This window comes from Aquarana catesbeiana, linkage group LG07, assembly GCF_042186555.1.
Source record: "Aquarana catesbeiana isolate 2022-GZ linkage group LG07, ASM4218655v1, whole genome shotgun sequence".
In the NCBI taxonomy this organism is placed as follows: Eukaryota; Metazoa; Chordata; class Amphibia; order Anura; family Ranidae; genus Aquarana; species Aquarana catesbeiana.
In genome coordinates this window covers 160,515,901-160,538,074 of record NC_133330.1, presented here as the reverse complement: position 1 = coordinate 160,538,074, position 22,174 = coordinate 160,515,901, and positions in this window count along the sequence as shown.

Here is a 22,174-nt window from a genome sequence, read left to right as displayed (position 1 = left end):
TTTGCACTAACATACAATTTTTCAGGACAAGCTTTCGGGGTATGTCCCCTTCTTCAAGGTCCAAGCAGTACTGATTCACAAATTTTTAAGCAGAATGTTAAAGAAGAAAAAAAAAAAAAAAAAAAAAAAGAGAAAACCAAACACATACAAATCAATGGTAATAAAGATAGCAGCAGAGTTAGTGAGATAAGACAGAGGGAGAGCAAGGGGGGGATGCAAGGGGGGATGCTAGTCACAGAGCGGTCGTAAAACTTTAGCATAATGTGTAAGGAAACCAATATCTAAATTCAGGCCATTATTCTTCGTGTCAAAAAGAAGTATCATTCTTAGTTCAAACGTTTTCCTTTCCTGGATAGTTCTGAAATTCTCTTTAAGAACTAAGACATTGAGGTCTTCTATAGTGTGGTCCGATTGTGAGAAATGATGTCCCACAGGTGTGCATAAACTGTCTTCTTTATGTTCTTTGCTCGGGAGATCTTTCGCTTACATGGGCTACCCAAGGTGATTGTCTCGGACAGGGGTAGTCAGTTTGTGCCCCGGTTCTGACGAGCCTTTTGTGCTTACATGGGCTACCCAAGGTGATTGTCTCGGACAGGGGTAGTCAGTTTGTGCCCCGGTTCTGGCGAGCCTTTTGTGCACAGCTGGGAATTCAGCTTGCTTTCTCCTCTGTGTATCACCCGCAGTCTAATGGGGCTGCAGAACGAGCCAAGCAGTCCTTGGAGCAATTCCTACATTGCTATATTTCTGACAATCACAACAACTAGTCAGACCTAAACAAATGTAAAATTATAACTCAAAAGAGAAACAATTAAAAGCATCAGAGCGGCGCTCCTCTCAGTATAACATATAACAACTGACAGGTTAATCCTATGTCTCTACTTTGTACATAAGAGATGACACAAGAAAAGCAAGATAAAATGTAATGGACCCAGAGTTTCTGAGTGGATAAGTGGAGTGTGTGCAGCGGGTTTGATGAGTGCACCATTCACCATACGATATAACACCTCGTGCTCCACACAACCCCACAAGGGGTTCGAACTGACCAGAACCCGGAGGTTAACAGGCCTCTAACAGCATCCCATGGTCTGGTCCCTCCTGGAATCCTCATAGGCAAACGCAAAGGCCGTCACCAAGATCCACATATGTAAAAGAGACTCCGCTTAGTCCAGTACCGTTTTTAAAAGTTTATTTGCAAACTCAAAAATATCTAAAATAAAACAGTCTCTGGCGCAGTGCTGGTCCAATGCTGGCAATGTAGCTCGAGGTCGGTTAAATGTATAAGCTTACATTTGTCACTTTCCTGGGGCCCCGGGAGCAAGGTATATGCTGAAAACCAGATCGCGGTAGTCACAGCGTACAACACTTCCTCCTTCCGGTTTGGTATCCTAGGGCTTGGAACGCACAGCGTCGTGACACAATTCCAGTCGCCGTGAGGTCACGCCCTGACACGTTTCGTCATCACAACTTTTTCAAAGGGCGTGGTCTCACGGCGCAGCGTCCGATGTTTATCTATGGAACGAGTGGTGGAAATTAACTCATACTCCGCCCAAAACATTATTTGTTAAAGGTGCACAGCTAAGTCCGTATGACGGGTGTGTACCTGTCAATGGTGAGCTGACAGTCACAATACAACCAACATTGAGCTACAGACCCAAACTTTCATTATCAAATAGCCCATAATTTATATATAACATGTAAAAACATAAAAAGACAATAGCTTAATATAAGTCATTCATTCTCAAAAGAATGACATTAAAAATTATTATGAACCAACATCTCGTTGATTATTAAAAGCCTCCCCATTTAACCACTTATCAAGCAAAGCGATAAGCGGTGGAGACAACCTTATATAAAAAAGTAAAAACAGGACAAACCAACCATATTACAATTATATATAGGGCCATAACAGAGGAATTGGTGTACTCAAAAGACTGGACAGAGTAACCCATAATTCAACTGAGAACAGGTATATAAAAAGGAGATAGGCGGAATCCCTCCACATCCGACAGGGGGGAGCTCGAATTTTACTACCACAACATTGGCTGAGTGCGGAGATAAATAATAAAAGTTAAAAATCTATATAAATATACCACATATCAAACCATCACAAGAGTAATAATTGAAGGGCTAAACATTCCTGGTCTTATATAGATCTAATAATCACTTATGAAGCAGTTTATATCAAGTTCTATATTTAACCCTTTCGGGCTAAGTGTGTCTGTTAGATAATTCCCTTACAATATTACCTCCCCTCCATGATGGTTTGATATGATCTATTCCCCAAAACATAAGGCCCGACGGGTCTTGTTCATGATGTTGCTTAAAATGGAGGGATACATTGTGATCCTTGAAACCAATGAAGATATTATGCACGTGTTCTGCAATTCTAATTTTTAGGAGACGTTTGGTTCTCCCTATGTACATTAACCGGCAGGGACATTGTAAAGCGTATACTACATGCGATGTATTGCATGTAATGAACTGCTTGATCGTAAATTCTCTGTCATTTGAGGTTGAGGTGAACTTCTCTACTTTCCTCATAGGCCTAGAAACATTCCTACAGGCTTTACATTTCCTACATGCGAAAAAGCCATTTTGATCCCAAAAAGTTGGATTTCGGCCAGGGGGATCTATTACTTTTTAACAATCAGATCTCCAAAGTTTGGAGCTTTACGGTAGATGAACTTTGGTTTGGCAAGTAGGACACTTTACAAAGTCCTACCAAGACAAAGTACATGCTAATGTTTATGAAATATATTCTCCACCTGTCTAAATTGTGAATGAAAGGAGGATATGAAGCTCCATTCATGATCTAGATTTGTTTCCACAATATTTGTATTCCTTAGGCAATGTTCCTGAGGTAAAGCTCTTATTTCTTCCATAATCTGGTCTAGATGTTGGGATTTATATCCTTTTTCAACAAACCGATTTTTTAATATCATTGCTTGTTGGTCAAAATCTTCAAGCGAAGAGCAATTCCTCCTGACTCGCATCATTTGGCCCTTAGGTACATTTCTAAGCCATAGTGGATGATGCCCACTATGCATAGGGATAAAGCTATTTCTATCCATAGCTTTGAAAAACACTTTTGTTTGTAATGTGTCATCTACTCTGAAAATATTAACATCCAGGAAATGTATTTGTTCAGTGCTCCACTGGCTCGTGAGTCTGATGTTATGCGTATTATCATTCAAATGATCCATATAATCTTTAAGTGTGGATTCTGAGCCTACCCACACCAGTAATAGGTCATCTATGTAACACAAAAAAAAACAAAAAAATACTGCGCTACCTATAGAAAATATCCCCCCAAAAAGCAGCAGTTAAACAGTGAGATGTGCACTAAAATGACTAATAAAAAGGAAATAACCACGCTAAATATAAGTGAAACACGTGAAACAATCTCCAAGACTTCCGTGAGGAAGTACATATATAAATACAAAAATGTTGAAAATTATTAACAATTAAATTATGAAAAGTACATGGGTCAACACATGTATGTATGAATCAAACATGAGTGTCCATATGTGATATTTGCGAATAAAAATAAGTGTCCATATATAGTAACAGAAAATAAAAATGTGAAGTAATGATCTGAAAACAGTCCAAGAAAGACCCCTTGGATGAATCCAACCAGAGTCAATGGTGTAAAAAATATGAGTGACAACCCATACAGTATCCGCAAATACCCAATAATTGCGCTTACCGCAAGGCAAGCGTACACCAGCCTGTATCACGTCTTAGGTTGGAGAATCGAGATGGTGCTCTTAGACTGTATACATCGTAGCTGAAAGGATGCAATGAGGACACCAAACTTCCATCTCATGGACATGTAAATAAAAGGAAACTGGCCATAGTGTAATACTGCCAAACTAGTTAAAGTTTAGAAAAGGTAGAAAACTTACACTAGTGCATAAAGATACAGCAGGAAAAAATCAAACTCAGTAGTGAAGATGAGACCCCACACACGTGCAAATATTGCGCTTACCACAAGGCAAGCCAACAACAGCTTGTGTTCAGTATTGGTTAACCACACCACACTACGTGATCCACCACCAGGCAAATAATGCGCTTACCGCAAGGCAAGCCAACCACAGCTTATGTTCAATAGCAGTATGAGAGATCCATTGGCGTTCTGGACTGCTTGCGGCAGGAACCGGGGGATACAGCAGAGACTCCAAAATGACATCTCACAAGCATGTAAATAAAAAGGAACTGGCCATAGTGTAATACTGATAAAAACGATTTAATAGATAAAGGTAGAAAACTTACATGAGTATGTAAAAATACAGCAAACAGCCGGCCGGCATAGCGAGCACCCGTCCACACTGAAAATGGCAATGACGTCCACGTCATTACTTCACATTTTTATTTTCTGTTACTATATATGGACAGTTATTTTTATTCGCAAATATCACATATGGACACTCATGTTTGATTCATACATACATGTGTTGACCCATGTACTTTTCATAATTTAATTGTTAATAATTTTCAAAATCTATGTAACGCCTGTAGTAAAGGAGCTCTGGTCTTCTATCCCTGAACACTTCCTTATCCTGCCATTCACCCATAAAGAGGTTGGCTATACTGGGCGCAAATTTCGCGCCCATTGCAACCCCCCTCTTTTGGGTGTAGAAGTCATGGCCAAACCAGAAATAGTTATGTGAAAGACAAAAGTCTAACGTATTTCTTAGAAAGACTTTTTGTCTAAAAGGCAGATCCTCCCTTTTACTGTGTGCCCAGTTGAGGGCCAGCAAGGCATCCTCATGTTGAATTATAGTGTATAGACTGGTCACATCAGATGTGACCAGAAACACTTCTTCTTTACCAGTGAGATTGATTTCTATAATTCCTGTAGTAATTCTGCTCTATATTGAGATGTTGGATCCCTATCCAGTTTTAAATAAGTGTTCTTATCAGACAGCAGTTCTTCTAACTGGGCCGTATAATACTCTTTAGACATAATAACCACCCCCCCTCCCTTGTCCGCAGGTCTGATGATTATATCTTTCCTGGCCTCCAGTAACTCAATCCCTTCCTTAATGTACCTCAGATTGACATTCTTTTTGGGTTTCAACTGATCAAGATCTAGCAGGACTACATTTTTAAAAACCTACAAATGGTGAGAACTATTATTTGGAGGGCCCAACAGCAAAACCCAAGTAAAAACGAACCAGGGGATGCAGAGCAGGGCTTAGAGCCCCAAAAAAGAAGGAGGGAAACCGAATAGGAGGGATTTTCAACCTTAGTAATGCAACAATTTCACCTAAAGAAACTAATATATTACATCAGGGGCTGAAATGTGGTCTGAAAAGACCATTCTGCAAATTTGATGCTTGTATAGATGTACATAAATACATGTGGATGCTTAGCATTAAAAAGCACTTTCTGAACAAAAACTCAAACCCAGTAAGTATGAGTGGGTGTTCATCACTAGCGATTGACAGTGGTTTGAAAAATAAGTCCTTATTTAACCCTCCAAATAGTTCTCACCATTTGGAGGTTTTTAAAAATGTAGTCCTGCGAGATCTTGATCAGTTGAAACCTAAAAAGAATGTCAATCCGAGGTACATTAGGGAAGGGATTGAGTTACTGGAGGCCAGGAAAGATATAATCATCAGACCTGCGGATAAGGGAGAGGGGGTGGTTATTATGTCTAAAGAGTATTATACGGCCCAGTTAGAAGAACTGCTGTCTGATAAGGACACTTATTTAAAACTGGATACTATAGGGATCCAACATCTCAATATAGAGCAGAATTAGAAGCTCTGATAGATTGTGGATATCAGTCACATGTCCTCACTATTAAAGAAAAAAGATTTATTTTCCCTAGTAGCAGCCATATACCAACCATCTACACCCTCCCCAAAATCCATAAGGATCCTGTTAATCCCCCACCCCGGCCCATAGTGAATGGGATAGACTCAGTCACTTCAAGATTAAGCCAGTACTTGGACACTTTTCTACAAAAAAGTGTGTTTACAGTGAAAGCTTATTTGAAGGACACTAAGAGTCTACTACAGAAATTATAGAAATCAATCTCACTGGTAAAGAAGAAGTGTTTCTGGTCACATCTGATCAGACCAGTCTATACACTATAATACAACATGAGGATGCCTTGCTGGCCCTCAACTGGGCACTCAGTAAAAGGGAGGATCTGCCTTTTAGACAAAAAGTCTTTCTAAGAAATGAGTTAGACTTTTGTCTTTCACATAACTATTTCTGGTTTGGCCATGACTTCTACACCCAAAAGAGGGGGGTTGCAATGGGCGTGAAATTTGCGCCCAGTATAGTCAACCTCTTTATGGGTGAATGGGAGGATAAGGAAGTGTTCAGGGATAGAAGACCAGAGCTCCTTTACTACAGGCGTTACATAGATGACCTATTACTGGTGTATGTAGACTCAGAATCCACACTTAAAGATTATATGGATCATTTGAATGATAATACTCATAACATCAGACTCACGAGCCAGTGGAGCACTGGACAAATACATTTTCTGGATGTTAATATTTTCAGAGTAGATGACACATTACAAACAAAAGTGTTTTTCAAAGCTATGGATAGAAATAGCTTTATCCCTATGCATAGTGGGCATCATCCACTATGGCTTAGAAATGTACCTAAGGGCCAAATGATGCGAGTCAGGAGGAATTGCTCTTCGCTTGAAGATTTTGACCAACAAGCAATGATATTAAAAAATCGGTTTGTTTAAAAAAGGATATGAATCCCAACATCTAGACCCGATTATGGAAGAAATAAGAGCTTTACCTCAGGAACATTGCCTAAGGAATACAAATATTGTGGAAACAAATCTAGATCATGAATGGAGCTTCAAATTCTCCTTTCATTCACAATTTAGAGAGGTGGAGAATATATTTCATAAACATTGGCATGTACATTGTCTTGATAGAACTTTGTCAAGTGTCCTACTTGCCAAACCAAAGTTCATCTACCGTAAAGCTCCAAACTTTGGAGATCTGATTGTTAAAAAAGTAATAGATCCCCTGGTCGAAATCCAACTTTTTGGGATCAAAATGGCTTTTTCGCATGTAGGAAATGTAAAGCCTGTAGGAATGTTTCTAGGCCTATGAGGAAAGTAAAGAAGTTCACCTCAACCTCGAATGACAGAGCATTTACAATCAAGCAGTTCATTACATGCCATACATCGCATGTAGTATACGCTTTACGTTGTCCCTGCGGGTTAATGCACATAGGGAGAACCAAACGTCTCCTAAAAATTAGAATTGCAGAACACGTGCATAATATTTCCATTGGTTTCAAGGATCACAATGTATCCCTCCATTTTAAGCAACATCATGAACAAGATCCGTCGGGCCTTATGTTTTGGGGAATAGATCATATCAAACCATCATGGAGGGGAGGTAATATTGTAAGGGAATTATCTAAGAAGGAAACTCAATGGATATTCCTAACAGACACACTTAGCCCGAAAGGGTTAAATAGAGAACTTGATATAAACTGCTTCATAAGTGATTATTAGATCTATATAAGACCAGGAATGTTTAGCCCTTCAATTATTACTCTTGTGATGGTTTGACATTTGGTATACTTATATAGATTTTGAACTTTTATTAATTTATCCCTGCACTCAGTCAATGTTGTAGTAAAATTCGAGCTCCCCTCTATCGGAGGTGGAGGGGTTCCACCTATCTCCTTTTTATATACTTGTTCTCAGTTGAATTATGGGTTACTCTGTCCAGTCCTTTGAGTACACCAATTCTTCTGTTATGGCCCTATATATAATTGTTATATGGTTGGTTTGTCCTGTTTTTACTTTTTTATATAAGGTTGTCTCTACCGCTTTGCTTGATAAGTGGTTAAAAGTGGAGGCTTTGTAGAATCAACGAGATGTTGGTTCATAATAATTTTTAATGTAATTCTTTTAAGAATGAATGACTTATATTAAGCTATTGTCTTTTTATGTTTTTACATGTTATATATAAATTATGGGCTATTTGTTAATGAAAGTTAGGGTCTGTAGCTCAGTGTTGGTTGTATTGTGACTGTCAGCTCACCATTGACAGCTACACACCCATCATACGGACTTAGCTGTGCACCTTTAACAAATAATGTTTTGGGCGGAGTATGAGTTAATTTCCACCGCTCGTTCCATAGATAAACATCGGACGCTGCACCGTGAGACCATGCCCTTTGAAAAAGTAGTGATGACGAAATGCGTCAGTGCGTGACTCCATGGCGACTAGAATTACATCACGACGCTGTGCATTCCAAGCCCTAGGATACCAAACTGGAAGGAAGAAGTGTTGTACGCGGTGACTACTGCAATCTGGTTTTCAGCATATACCTTGCTCCCGGGGCCCCTGGAAAGCGACAAATGTAAGCTTATACATTTAACCGACCTCAAGCTACATTGCCAGCATTGGACCAGCACTGCTCCAGAGACTGTTTTATTTTACATATTTTTGAGTTTGCAAATAAACTTTTAAAAATGGTACTGGACTATGCGGAGTCTCTTTTACATAAGTGGATCTTGGTGACGGCCATTACATTTCATCTTGCTTTTCTTGTGTCATCTTTTATGTACAAAGTAGAGACATAGGATTAACCTGTCAGTTGTTATATGTTATACTGAGAGGAGCGCCGCTCTGATGCTTTTAATTGTTTCTCTTTTGAGTTATAATTTTACATTTTTTTACCTATGTTGAGTGGCTGCTGAGAGACATCTCATTGTATGTTGTCTTCATATCCCATAGATATCATCCCCGTTCTGTGATTTATACCTAGTATTTCATAGCGGTGAGATTGGGGGAGTGGGGCAGGAGATTTTCCTCCTTTTGTTACCAACTAGTCAGACCTATTACCATGGGCAGAGTTTGCTCACAACAGTGCCTTGAATCCTGCTTCCCGATTGTCTCCGTTTATGGCGAATTATGGTTTCCAACCTTCCATGTTGCCTGACTCGTTTGTTCCGCAGAGTATTCCTGCGCTAGAGGAGCATCTCCGTGGTCTTCGTTCCACCTGGGCACAAGTCCAGGAGGCTATGTGTCATGCCAATGATAGGTACAGACTCCATGCTGACCACAGAAGCCTGCTTGCACCTTCCTAACAGATTGGGGACAGGGTCTGGCTGTCATCTCGCAACCTCTGACCTCGTGTTCTCTCACTGAGTTTCGCACCTCGGTTTATTGGGCCTTTCCGTATCCTTCGCAGGATCTACCCAGTGGCTTACGCGTTGGACCGTCCTCCTAGTATGCGCATCTCTAATGTTTCATGTCTCCTTATTGAAACCGTTGGTCTGCAACCACTTTACCACCTCGGTGCCACGTCCTCACCCTATACAGGTTGACAACCATGAGGAGTATGAGGTACAATCCATTGTTGACTCCCGTAGGTTCCGTGGGCACATACAGTACCTGGTGCATAGGAAGGGGTACGGTCCGGAGGAATGCTCCTGGGTCTCATCCTCGGACGTACATGCCCCTGCCCTCCTCTGTGATTTCCATAGACATTTTCCCCTTAAGCCTAGTGTTCCTCCGAGGGGGAGGGGTCGTTGAGGAGGGGGTACTGCCAGGGCTGGCTCAGCCCTTCCTTCTCTGAGCTGGCCGCTCAGCTGTCGGCTAATTGCCAGCTCTCTTCTCTTTCCACAGTTAACCAGCTGTTGTGGATCTGCTCGTCAGTCCCGCCTACTTAAAGACGTCCAGTTCACTTCTTTCCTGCCTTCGCCTTGGTCACATCAGAAGAAACCATCTCCTGCGTTCCTGTTTAAAGACTGGCTTGCTGACATCCCTTCTGGCTCCTTATCCTGCTTGCTGTTCCTCCACTTGGATCCCTGACTTCTGGCCTGGCTGATTACACGATCTGGTTACTGAACTCTGGCTTGGCTGACTACCCAATACGGTTACTGGAATCTGGCTATGCTTTGACTTGGCTTACTCTATTTACCTTTTTATTTTTATTAATAAACAAGTGTGATTTAACTGTACTACTGTCTCGATCTGGTTCATGGTTTCTGACAGGAAGAAACTCAATGTTATGGAACAACAAATGAAGAACATGACTGATGTGTTGTCAGGAGGCGCAGGTCACCTCCGTCCGCCGGGCTTCAGGGCGCATGCGCGGTGGACTCGCGCTGCGCCGCACACCCGTTCGCGGCCCGATGGTGCGGCGCGCGCCGTGGCTGACGCGCTCGCCGGAGGGCTACATCTGACGGCTCCAGCACCCAGTCGGGTTGCTGGTTTGTCATCAGCTGTGTCCTGTCCCCTGTACCACTGCAGTTTCTGTATACTCCTGTTAACCCTGTGCTGAACCTCTGCCTGTACAAACGGATTACTCTACTCTGCCAGATACCCCTGACCTCTGCCTGTACCATGGATTACTCTGCCTGCCTGATACCCCTGACCTCTGCCTGTGCCACGGATTACTCTGCCTGCCTGATACCCCGGTTCTGACCTCTGCTTGATTAACGGACTCTGCTCTGCCTGATACCCTGGTTCTGACCTCTGCTTGATTAATGGACTCTGCTCTGCCTGATACCCCGGTTCTGACCTCTGCTTGATTAACGGACTCTGCTCTGCCTTATACCCCGGTTCTGACCTCTGCTTGATTTACGGATTCTGCTCTGCCTGATACCCCAGTTCTGACCTCTGCTTGATTAACATACTCTGCTCTGCCTGATACCCCGGTTCTGACCTAACTTCTTGCTTTTCAGTTCATCAGTACCAAACGGCAATCAGGACTTCCATCAGGCCTTACAGGAATTCTGCAACTACCGGAAGCCCGTGCCTCCGCGTGCCCCCAACTCCCTGTATCACTTCCAGGGGTTCGAGTGCGCGTGGTCGTAAGGGCGAGCCGCTCTCGGCATCTTGGCCTCGGTGAGTATAGTCGTGACAGTACAAACCAGCCAGATGTCCGAGGCCGACAGAGCGCGCTCTCCTTTGGAGATCCTGTGTCAGCAGGTTTCCTCTCTGGCCGACTCCGTTCAGAAACTACAGGAGGGGTACACTCAGATTGACAACTGCCTCCAACAAATTACTGGGGTACTCCCTCCTGCCGCTGCAGCTCCCGCACCCAGCAGTGAAGGTCCGCTTCCCCAGGTTACCACCGGTCCCACAGTAGTCATGGCGCTTCCGGAACCTAGGGTCCCTATACCCGAACGGTTCTCAGGGGACCGTAAAAAATTTAGGGCTTTTAAGAACGCATGCTCTCTCTACTTTGCCCTTCAGCCCCGGACTTTCGCATCAGAAGTCGTCAAGGTAGGATTTACGATCTCACTGCTGTCGGAAGAACCTCAGGCCTGGGCCCACGGCTTAATGGAACAGGGAAGTTCTGTGCTAAACACCATAGATATTTTCTTCGAGAGTATGTCCCAGCTCTATGATGACCCACAGCGTATGGCTACAGCTGAAGCCATCTTGCACCACCTGTCCCAAGGGAGGAGACCAATTGAAGACTATACGGTGGAATTCCGTAAATGGGCGGCCGACACAAATTGGAACGAGCCGGCCCTGCGCTATCAGTACCGTCAAGGCTTGTCCGAACTCCTCAAGGATGAGTTAGCCAGGATGGAGACTCCCGCTTCCTTGGAAGAGTTAATGCAAGCAGCCACAAAACTGGACAGGCGCCTGCGGGAACGTCGCTCAGAGCGGTTCCAGGGTCCTCGCCCTGCGTGGACGCCGTCTAGAGCCTTACCCATGCAGTCACCATCTCCTACGGCAGCCGTGTCTATGACACCTCCCGAGGCTGAACCCATGCAGCTTGGCCTGGTCCGAGCTCCACTAACCTCAGAAGAGAGATAACGCAGACGGCAGTCCAACTTGTGTCTCTATTGCGGGGGAGCCGGACACTTCCTACGCAGCTGCCCAATAAGGCCCAGTAAGTTTTTTCAGCCAAAATTGATGAATTGCCAAGACAACAATGCTCCAAAATCTTACGTGATGTTGTTTGTTTCTCTACAGCTACCGGAAGGGGAGTCCCGCTTACCGGCCATCATTGATTCGGGTGCTTGTAGTTGCTTCATGGATGCAGCCCTGGCCCGCAACCTGCGTATTCCCTTGCAAACTAAAGCTCAAAGTCTACAAGTACATCTGGCTGATGGGTCTCTCCCTAGTTCGGGTCCAATCACCCAGGAAACCCAGCCTATTCTAGTAACCACCGACTCCGGGCATCAAGAGCTCCTACGACTAGACCTCATTCATTCTCCCATTTTTCCAGTCATTTTAGAGCTCCTACGACTAGACCTCATTCATTCTCCCATTTTTCCAGTCATTTTAGGCCTGCCCTGGTTACAGGCTCATGATCCACAAATCCAATGGAGCACTAAGGCGGTATACTTCTCCTCTCCGTATTGCTCTGAACATTGCCTCCCTTTGGTCCCAAAAGTTTGTGCTACGGTTACTGTTCCGTCAGATAGACTCCAACATATTCCCCCCGAATATCTTGAGTTCCAAGAGGTCTTCAATAAACAGATGGCCGACCGCCTACCACCTCATCGGCCTTACGATTGCCCGATCGATCTGCTGCTGGGATCAGAGATCCCGTTCGGTCGTATAATTCCCCTCTCAGAGACTGAGCTGGAGGCTCTCAAACAATACATCAATGAGAACCTGGAAAAAGGTTTTATCCGTCCCTCATCCTCACCTGCCGGAGCGGGTATATTCTTTGTTGGGAAGAAAGATGGGTCCCTTAGACCATGTGTGGACTACCGGCAGCTTAATAATATCACCATCAAGAACAGGTACCCACTGCCGCTCATCCTGGAGCTATTCCAATGGTTCCGATCCGCCAAAGTCTTTTCCAAATTAGACCTCCGGGGAGCCTATAACCTTGTCAGAATCAGAGCCGGGGATGAATGGAAGACGGCCTTCAGGTCCAGGTTTGGACACTTCGAGTACTTGATGATGCCATTCGGGCTTTGTAATGCTCCAGCCACTTTTCAGCACCTAGTCAATGATATATTCCGAGAATATCTGGATGATTTCCTTGTTGTCTATCTAGACGATATACTTATTTTCTCCTCCACGATTGAGCTACACAAGGGGCACGTTAAAAAGGTTCTTACCATATTGAAGCAGCACACGTTTTACTTGAAAGTGGAGAAGTGCGAATTCGAAAGATCAGTGGTACAGTTCCTGGGGTTCATCATATCAGCAAATGGGATCGCAATGGATCCCCAAAAGATACAAGCTATTCAGGAGTGGCCAGCCCCGTCCGATAAAAGAGGGGTCCAACGGTTTATAGGATTCGCCAACTTTTACCGGAAATTTATTGTCGGATTCTCTGCCATAGTGGCACCCATCACCCAGCTAACCCGCCAGCACGGTTCCTTCCAGTGGTCCGAAGCCGCACAAGAGGACTTCCTGAGGTTGAAGACCCTGTTCAGTTCTGCTCCAATTCTTCGCCATCCCGACCCTTCTCAGCCATTTGTATTGGAGGTGGACGCCTCGGAAATTGCAACAGGAGCAATTCTTTCCCAAAGACAGAGGGACCTAAAGCCATTCTACACCCCGTTGCATTTGCATCCCGGAGACTCAGCCCGCCGGAATTAAACTACGACGTGGGTGACAGGGAGCTGCTGGCCATAAAATTAGCTCTAGAGGAATGGAGGTATTTGCTTGAAGGCGCACTACACCCAGTGATGATCTTTACAGATCACAAGAACCTTGAATACTTACGGACAGCAAAACGGCTAAAACCCAGACAAGCCGTTGGGCTCTCTTCTTCTCTCGCTTCAATTTCCACATATCTTACAGACCTGGTGCAAAGAATGGAAAGGCAGACGCACTCTCGCGGATGTTCTCGGCAGATTCCCAGACTTCGGAACCTAGTACAATCCTCTCTCCTCAAAACTTGCTTGGGATGGCACAGGTGGACTTGATGTCATCCATCAAATCTTCGTCTAACTCATGTATGGAACCAGAGGTACATTCCTTGAAAAGATATGGGAATTTTTTTTGGATCCGTGGGAAAATTTTTGTACCTCGGGAGACACGGTCATTAACCCTTAAAATGTGCCATGACCATAAACTCGCAGGGCACTTCGGGATAAGGAAGACGTCGGAGCTGGTCTCTCGCTCCTTCTGGTGGCCTGGGTGGAGACGGGATTGCAAGGAATATGTGGCTTCCTGTCCTCTATGTCAGCGGAACAAAGGCCAAAACGCCAAGTCCTGGGGTCTGCTCAAACCCCTGCCCATTCCAGAACGGCCATGATCCGACGTGTCCATGGATTTCATAGTGGACTTGCCAGCCTCGTGGGGTTTTACCATTATTTTTGTCGTGGTCGACCGTCTCTCCAAGATGGCTCATTTTTTGCCCATGAAGGGCACCCCTTCTGCCATGGAGACGGCCAATATTTTTCTGAAAGAAATCATCAGGCTCCATGGTGTACCAAAGAGTATTGTGTCGGATAGGGGTGTGCAATTTACGTCCAAATTCTGGAGGGAGCTCTGCAAAGCCCTGGATATCAAAGTCTGCCTCTCATCAGCTTACCACTCTCAGAGCAACGGCCAAACGGAGAGGACGAACCAGACCCTAGAGCAATACCTCCGGTGTTTCTGCTCTGGATCCCAGGATGATTGGGCAAGTCTTCTCCCATACGCGGAGTTCGCTTATAACAATTCCGTTCACGCAGCTACCAACCAAACGCCTTTCTGGGCAAATTGCGGATTCCACCCCACGTTTCTGTCTAACGATGTTCCTGAGGTAGCAGTCCCTGCAGTGCATGACAGGATAACCTCTTTACAAACTAATTTCCAGAAGATTCAAGACATGTTGCAGAAAGCTCAAGTGGATTACAAGGAACAGTATGACCGGGGCAGGAGGGAGAATCCAACCTTTAATATAGGGGAAGAGGTCTGGTTGTCCACCACCAACCTTAAACTACCCGTGCCATCTCCGAAAATGGGACCCAAGTTCATTGGTCCTTTCCCCGTCAAAAGAATCATCAACCCTGTGGCTATGGAGCTAGCACTACCAAGAACGTACAGGATCCATCCTGTCTTCCATGTGTCCTTGTTGAAGCCCGTGGTGGCCAGCACTTTTCCAGAAAGAGGAGAATTTCCTCCTCCACCAATTAGGGTGGATGGGGAGAATGAGTTTGAGGTGGAGTCCATCCTTAATTGTAGGAAAAAAGGCAGGCAACTGCAGTACTTGATCCAGTGTCAGGGATACCCACCTGAGGACAATTCTTGGGAACCCGCAAAAAACCTGCATGCACCACGCTTAATTCAAGCCTTCCATCGAGACCATCCGGAATTGATGTCCAGCCTGGGCGTCCAGTGTCCGCCCTTAGGAGGGGGGCACTGTCAGGAGGCGCAGGTCGCATCCGTCCGCCGGGCTTCAGGGCGCATGCGCGGTGGACTCGGGTGCGGCGTGCGTGGGTGCACGGCGGTCCCCGTGTGTGCGCCGTGGCCCGTGCAGGTGCCCGGTAGCGCATCACGCTGACGCGCTCGCCGGGGGGGGACAACTGACGGCTCCAGCACCCAGTCGGGTTGCTGGTTTGTCGTCAGCTGTGCCCTGTCCTCTGTACCACTGCAGTTTCTGTATACTCCTGTTAACCCTGTGCTGAACCTCTGCCTGTACAAACGGATTACTCTACTCTGCCAGATACCCCTGACCTCTGCCTGTACCACGGATTACTCTGCCTGCCTGATACCCCTGACCTCTGCCTGTGCCACGGATTACTCTGCCTGCCTGATACCCCGGTTCTGACCTCTGCTTGATTAACGGACTCTGCTCTGCCTGATACCCCGGTTCTGACCTCTGCTTGATTAACGGACTCTGCTCTGAATGATACCCCGGTTCTGACCTCTGCTTGATTAACGGACTCTGCTCTGCCTGATACCCCGGTTCTGACCTCTGCTTGATTTACGGACTCTGCTCTGCCTGATACCCCGGTTCTGACCTCTGCTTGATTTACGGACTCTGCTCTGCCTGATACCCCGGTTCTGACCTCTGCTTGATTTACGGACTCTGCTCTGCCTGATACCCCGGTTCTGACCTGTGCTTGATTAACATACTCTGCTCTGCCTGATACCCCGGTTCTGACCTAACTTCTTGCTTTTCAGTTCATCAGTACCAAACGGCAATCAGGACTTCCATCAGGCCTTCCAGGAATTCTGCAACTACCGGAAGCCCGTGCCTCCGCGTGCCCCCAACTCCCTGTATCACTTCCAGGGGTTCGAGTGTGCGTGGTCGTAAGGGCGAGCCTCTCTCGGCATCTTGGCCTCGGTGAGTATAGTCGTGACATGTGTTGGGAAGAATCTGAATTTCTTCAAAATGCCACCATTTTACCATTTGTTGTACTAAACAAAAACTTTTTTTTTTACATTTTAAAAGCCAAATTTGAAGATGCACATGGTGTGTCAACATGTGCTATCTGCCATCAGGGGATTTCAATGTACGCGTTTTGTGGGTGCAACCCCTTCCTCCTAACTTGAGTAGGTGAGAGGAAGGGGTTGCTTTCCCAAAACACGTCCATTGATCCCCTATGATGGGAGATAGCACATGTTGACATTAGGCATGGGATCAGGAGGGAAATACCCATTTGTACTCACATTTTGTGTGCATCTTCAAAATTTGGCTTTTACAGGGGTGACATCACCCCATCTGATGAAGGCAATATCAAGACATTTTTGACACTATAATGTCTGATATTGCCTTCAGTTTTTCTACGTTGAACTTTGTAAGTTCCAGAGTTGGGTATGTTATGTTTAAAAACATGCCTGTTTATAACAAACAAAAAAAAAAATTAAAAAAAAAAAAATTTTACAGCAAAATTTTATAACGCACATGTGAATGTGCTTAGAGTAAAAAGTTTGTTAATCAACAATGTGTGGCTTCTTCTTTCAATACCAGTTTTTGTAGTAATTTGTGTTTACAGTGACAATGGGGCTTATTTACTAAAGGAAAATCCACTTGGAACTACAAGTGCACTAGGAGAACCTAGGAGACAGCCAAAAAGAAACACAAGCAATAAAGAAAATTCAAGATTTTATCAGATTTTTTTTTATTATTAAAAAAATATTTACACATTGTCTGGCATTGCAATGGCCCCCCTACCCATAAAATAATTTACATATTTCTCCCGAACTTCACGGGCGCTTTGGGGTGGCAAGCCAGTACGGCCAATATCCAGGCCGTCAGGGGGTTTTGCAGGAAGTCCGGCCTCAGGCCCAACTGAGGCAATATAATTGTAGGCATTTTTTCTTAAAAAATTGTGCAATATGCAGCAGGATAAGATGATGTGGTTGATTTTGTAGTCCGCCATGTGTATTGCTGTCAGAAACAGGCGGAACCGGCTGGCCATTATCCCAAAGGTGTTCTCCACGACTCTTCTGGTTCTGGCCAGCTGGTAGTTAAAAACTAATGGAATGCTTCATCAGCAATAAAGACGAACGGGAGTCCTTCAACGTTGTCCGCATCAGGTGGCAATCCCAGGCCACCAGTCTGGAAACGTTGGTAAAACTGTCTGGGCAAAGACTCTTCCATCCGACATCTGGCCATTCCTCAACACGTCCACAGGAACTCATATTGTGCCAACACCACCGCCATTAACACTATACTATTAAACCCCTTATAGTTATAATAGTAAGACCCCGAATGGGGTGATGGCATGATTTGGACGTGCTTCCCATCTATAGTCCTCCACAGTTAGGAAAGTCCCAATGGTCAGCAAAATGGGAGGCCACAGTCTGCCATTCCTGTGGCGTTGAAGGAAACTGTGGAGTCAAAACAGAAAAAAAAATATTAGTACTTTTGCACATAACATTGCAAGTAGATTAGACACAAACATTCCTGGCCAACATCAGTATAACACTTATTTTAAGGAGTATTTAAAGACAAAAATATAAGGCCCACTTATCAGTTCCCCCCCCTTCTGATGGCCCATTGTAAAAACTTTAGGTGGGGGAGGAGGGTTCGAGATGAGTTTGGGCCCCTCAAAAAAAGCCTGTGGCACTCTGCCTGAATTTAAGGCCAACAGTAACATTTGTACACATTTTAGGGGGTGTTTGGGGTAAAGCACTATAATGGAGCTGACAAAAGACATTGTTAAGTAACTAGGCTAGGTGTATATGGGCCCGGGATAGCATGCTGGGGAGGTTAGTAAAGGCAAATATGCATGAAGGACAAAAAAGGAGCATTAAAAGATTACAGCATGCACGAGGACAAAGGGGACATTCACAGCATATTACAATCATGGTAATTATGGAATGAGGAAAGAAATACACTACATTAGCAAACATTAAATACATAGAATGTGATGTTAAAGGAGAAATCTTACCTTAATATAGTCCTTCTGCAGGACCTGAATAATAGCAGAACCGGTCTCTGTAGCACTCAAGCGGTCTTCCATACACACGGTCACACCAAAGTCCGACTGTCAAGAACGCGGTGACGTACAACACGTACAACGGGACTAGAAAAAGGAAGTGCAATAGCCAGTGCGCCACCCTTTGGGCTCCTTCTGCTAATCTCGTGTTTATCTCGTGTCAGTAGAAGTTTGGTGAGAGACGATTCGCGCTTTTCAGCTTTCATGCTTTTCAGCTTTCATGCTTTTCAGTCCACTATTGCTCTTCAGTTTGTGCTTGTGGGTTTGTATCTACTTTCCAGTGAGTGTAGACAGTTCGCATCTGTTTTCAGTGTGTTCTTGTCCGCTTGTTTCTGATTTTCAGCTCCCTCTTCACAGGCCTTGCTGTTCTTCAGTGCATTCTGTTAGTTCGTTGTGACCAGCCAACCGTTTTGAAGCCATGTTGTGGGTACGTACTCGTCATAGAGTTCGTGCTGTTTGGGGGCTTGGTGTTGGGGTTCATTCTTTGACCCAAGCCCGGTCCATGAACAGGGTGGGGAGGAGTTCATGGACCAAGAATTGGTTACTCCAGCGTGAGCAATTCTCTCATATGCCTTTGCTTCGTGAGATCCAGAAGAATAATCCTGATGATTTCAGGAACTTTGTCAGGATGACGGACCCCATTTTTCGTCTGTTGGCTTTGCTGACCCCCTATATCAGCAGGCAGGATACCTGCATGAGGCAAGCCATCACTCCGGAGCAGAGGCTAGTCGCCACCCTGCGGTACTTGGCGACGGGGAGAAGCCTGCAGGACCTCAAGTTCTCGACAGGCATCTCCTCCCAGGCTCTGGGGATCATTTTCGCAGAGACCTGTTCTGCCATCATACAGGTCCTGCAGAAGGAGTATATTAAGGTAAGTTTTTTATCCTTTAACATCACATTTTATGGTATTTAATGTTTGATAATAAATTGTATTTCTTTCCTCATTCCCTAATTACCATGATTGTAATATGCTGTGAATGTCCCCTTTGTCCTCATGCATGCTGGATTTTTATGAAATTTTTTTTTGTCCTTCTTACATATTTGCCTTCACTTACCTCCCCAGCATGCTCTCCTGGCCCTATATTCACCTCATGTAATCATGTAATCACTTAACAATGTATTTTGTCAGCTCCATAGTAGTGCTTTACCCTAAATACCCCCTAAATGTGTAAAATTGTGATGTGTGCTTTAAATTCTGGCAGAGTGCCAGAGGCTTTTTTTTTTTGGATCATAAAATCTTTTGGAACCCTCCCTCCCTTTGAATGGTACTTTTTTAAGTTTTTGTATCCTATTATTATCTTGATAGGTAATAGCAGAATGTAAAAATGTGCTAAAATGTGTACAGTGTGTATTTATCGCTTTGTATTATGACACTTCTTACCTGTCCAGTGGGCTGCCAATACTGTAAAGTAAGGAGGGGCTGGCCAAAGTAATCCACATTATTTAGGCATTCATCTCTCAATGAAGTGGAGAGGGTTACCTGGCCAAAACATCTCTCCCCCAATAAAATTTAAAAAATGGCCCATGGGGGGGGAATCTGATAGGTGGACCTTTTACCTTTGTCTTTAAATAGTCCCTAAAAAAAAAGTTATACTGATGTTGGCCAAGAATGTTTGTGTCTAATCTGCTTTCCTTGTTTATGTGTAAAATGATTAATTTTTTTATTCTTGTTTGACTCCACAGTTTCCTTCCAACCCACAGGAATGGCAGACTGTGGCCTCCCACTTTGCCCAGCGGTGGGACTTTCCTAACTGCGGAGGGGCAATTGATGGGAAACACGTCCACATCATCCCACCACCCAACTCAGGGTCATACTATTACAACTACAAGGGGTTCAATAGTATTGTGATGTTGGAGGTGGTGTCGGCTACTTACGAGTTCCTGTATGTGGACGTGGGGAAGAATGGCCGGATGTCAGATGGTGGAGTCATTGCCCAGACAGAGTTCTACAGGCGTCTGGCAGCTTGGACTTGCCACCTCCAGAAGACAATGCGGAAGGACTCCCATTCGTCTTCGTTGCGGATGAAGAGTTTTCGGCCATTCCCTATGAGGACCCTCACCCCGGACCAGAGGGTTTTTAATTACCGGCTGGCCAGAGCCAGAAGAGTGGTGGAGAATACGTTTGGAATAATGGCCAGCCGGTTCCGCCTATTTCTTACACCCATACACATGGCGGAGTATAAACTCAATCATATCATCTTGGCTTGCTGTGTTCTCCACAACTTTTTAAGGAGAAATTCTTGGAACTATGCTGGCTCAGTTGGGCCTGAATCCGGAATGAATGTAAATGAACCAACCCTGACGGCGCTTGAAGCTGGCTGTCCTGACTTGCCCCCCCTGAGTGCCCGCGAGGTCCATCTAAGATACATGGAATACTTTGTGGGTAGGGGGGCCATCAATATGCCAGACAATGTCTGAGACATTTTTTAAATAAGAAACACATTTTAACTACTAAAATATTTGCTGACATTTACTGCTTGTGTTTCTTTTAGCTGACCCTGAGTGAAATTTGGGGAGTCCTGAAAATGGCGTGATTGTGTAACATTAGAAAGCACTGTTGGGTGTTATTTACTAAAGGCAAAGACACTTTGCACTACAAGTGCACTTAAGACTGCACTGAAATGGCACTTGTAGTGCAAAGTGGATTTGCGCTTAGGAAATAACCCCCATTGTCACAGAAAACACCAATTTTACCACACCAAAAGTTTCGGAGCATTCAAATTAGAAGCCGCACATTCTTGATTATCAATCTTTTTAATACAAGCACAATCACATGTGCATTTATAAAAGGTTTTTAAAACAAACCAAAATGTTTGTTGTATAACAATTTTTTTGGTCACATTAATAAAAGTAGAAATGTCCATTTAAGGTAAAACAGGCATGTTTAAAACCAACAAGAAAAACACAAATCTGGAACTTACAAAGTTCAACTTTGTTAGAAATTGAAGGCAATATCAGACATGAGTATTTATAAACTGTGTTTGATATTGCGTTCAGATGGGGTGAAGTCACCCCTGGAAAAGCCAAAATTTTGAAGATGCACACAAATTGCGGAATGTCAACATGTGCTAGCCGCCATCATGGGGGATCAAGGGACGTGTTTTGGGGGTGCAACTCCTTCCTCTCAGCTACTTTATTATTGAGGAAGGGGTTGCACCCCCAAAACGCATACATTGATCTCCCATGATGGCAGATAGCACATGTTGACACACTGTGTGCATCTTCAAAATTTGGCTTTTCGAGAATATGTCAAAAAAACAAGAAACATTTTTTCTGTAAAAAAAGCACAAGTAAGAGATTTGGAGGGGTTTTAAACTCTCCCTAAAACATCAATGATGTTCTTCATTTTGTTTTGAACATCATTGATGTTTTGCTTGATGTTTTCCAAGTCCCTATTACACCCCATGATCTGCCCGATCAGGATCTGGGCACTTTCACTGGTGAAATGACCTTCATCCACAACATCACAATCACCTAAAAACATAGAAACAAAAACACACCATGTATTATAAATATGCAGGCATCCATCTCTTACCTGAGCCTGTGGTCGCAGACACTCACCTGTTGTGGTGACAATTTCCACCACATCTACTTCCTCCTCCTCTTGGTTTTGGGGGATTTCCACTTCCTCATGAGGTGGGGGGTCTGTGGTCTCCTCTGCTGAGTGGTGTCCTCCGAGTCTTTTCTCCCCTATGTAAAAAAAATAGGTATATTTAGCACACAGATATTTTATGGCAGAAATAGGAATATGAAACATTGCTTGGAAGTGGGGTACAATTGTCTGTTTTGGCAGAGTTCCAAGATGAAGAAATATTTATTTACTGTGTCAAGCTTGAATACTTACCTGTTTTGTACAAGCTT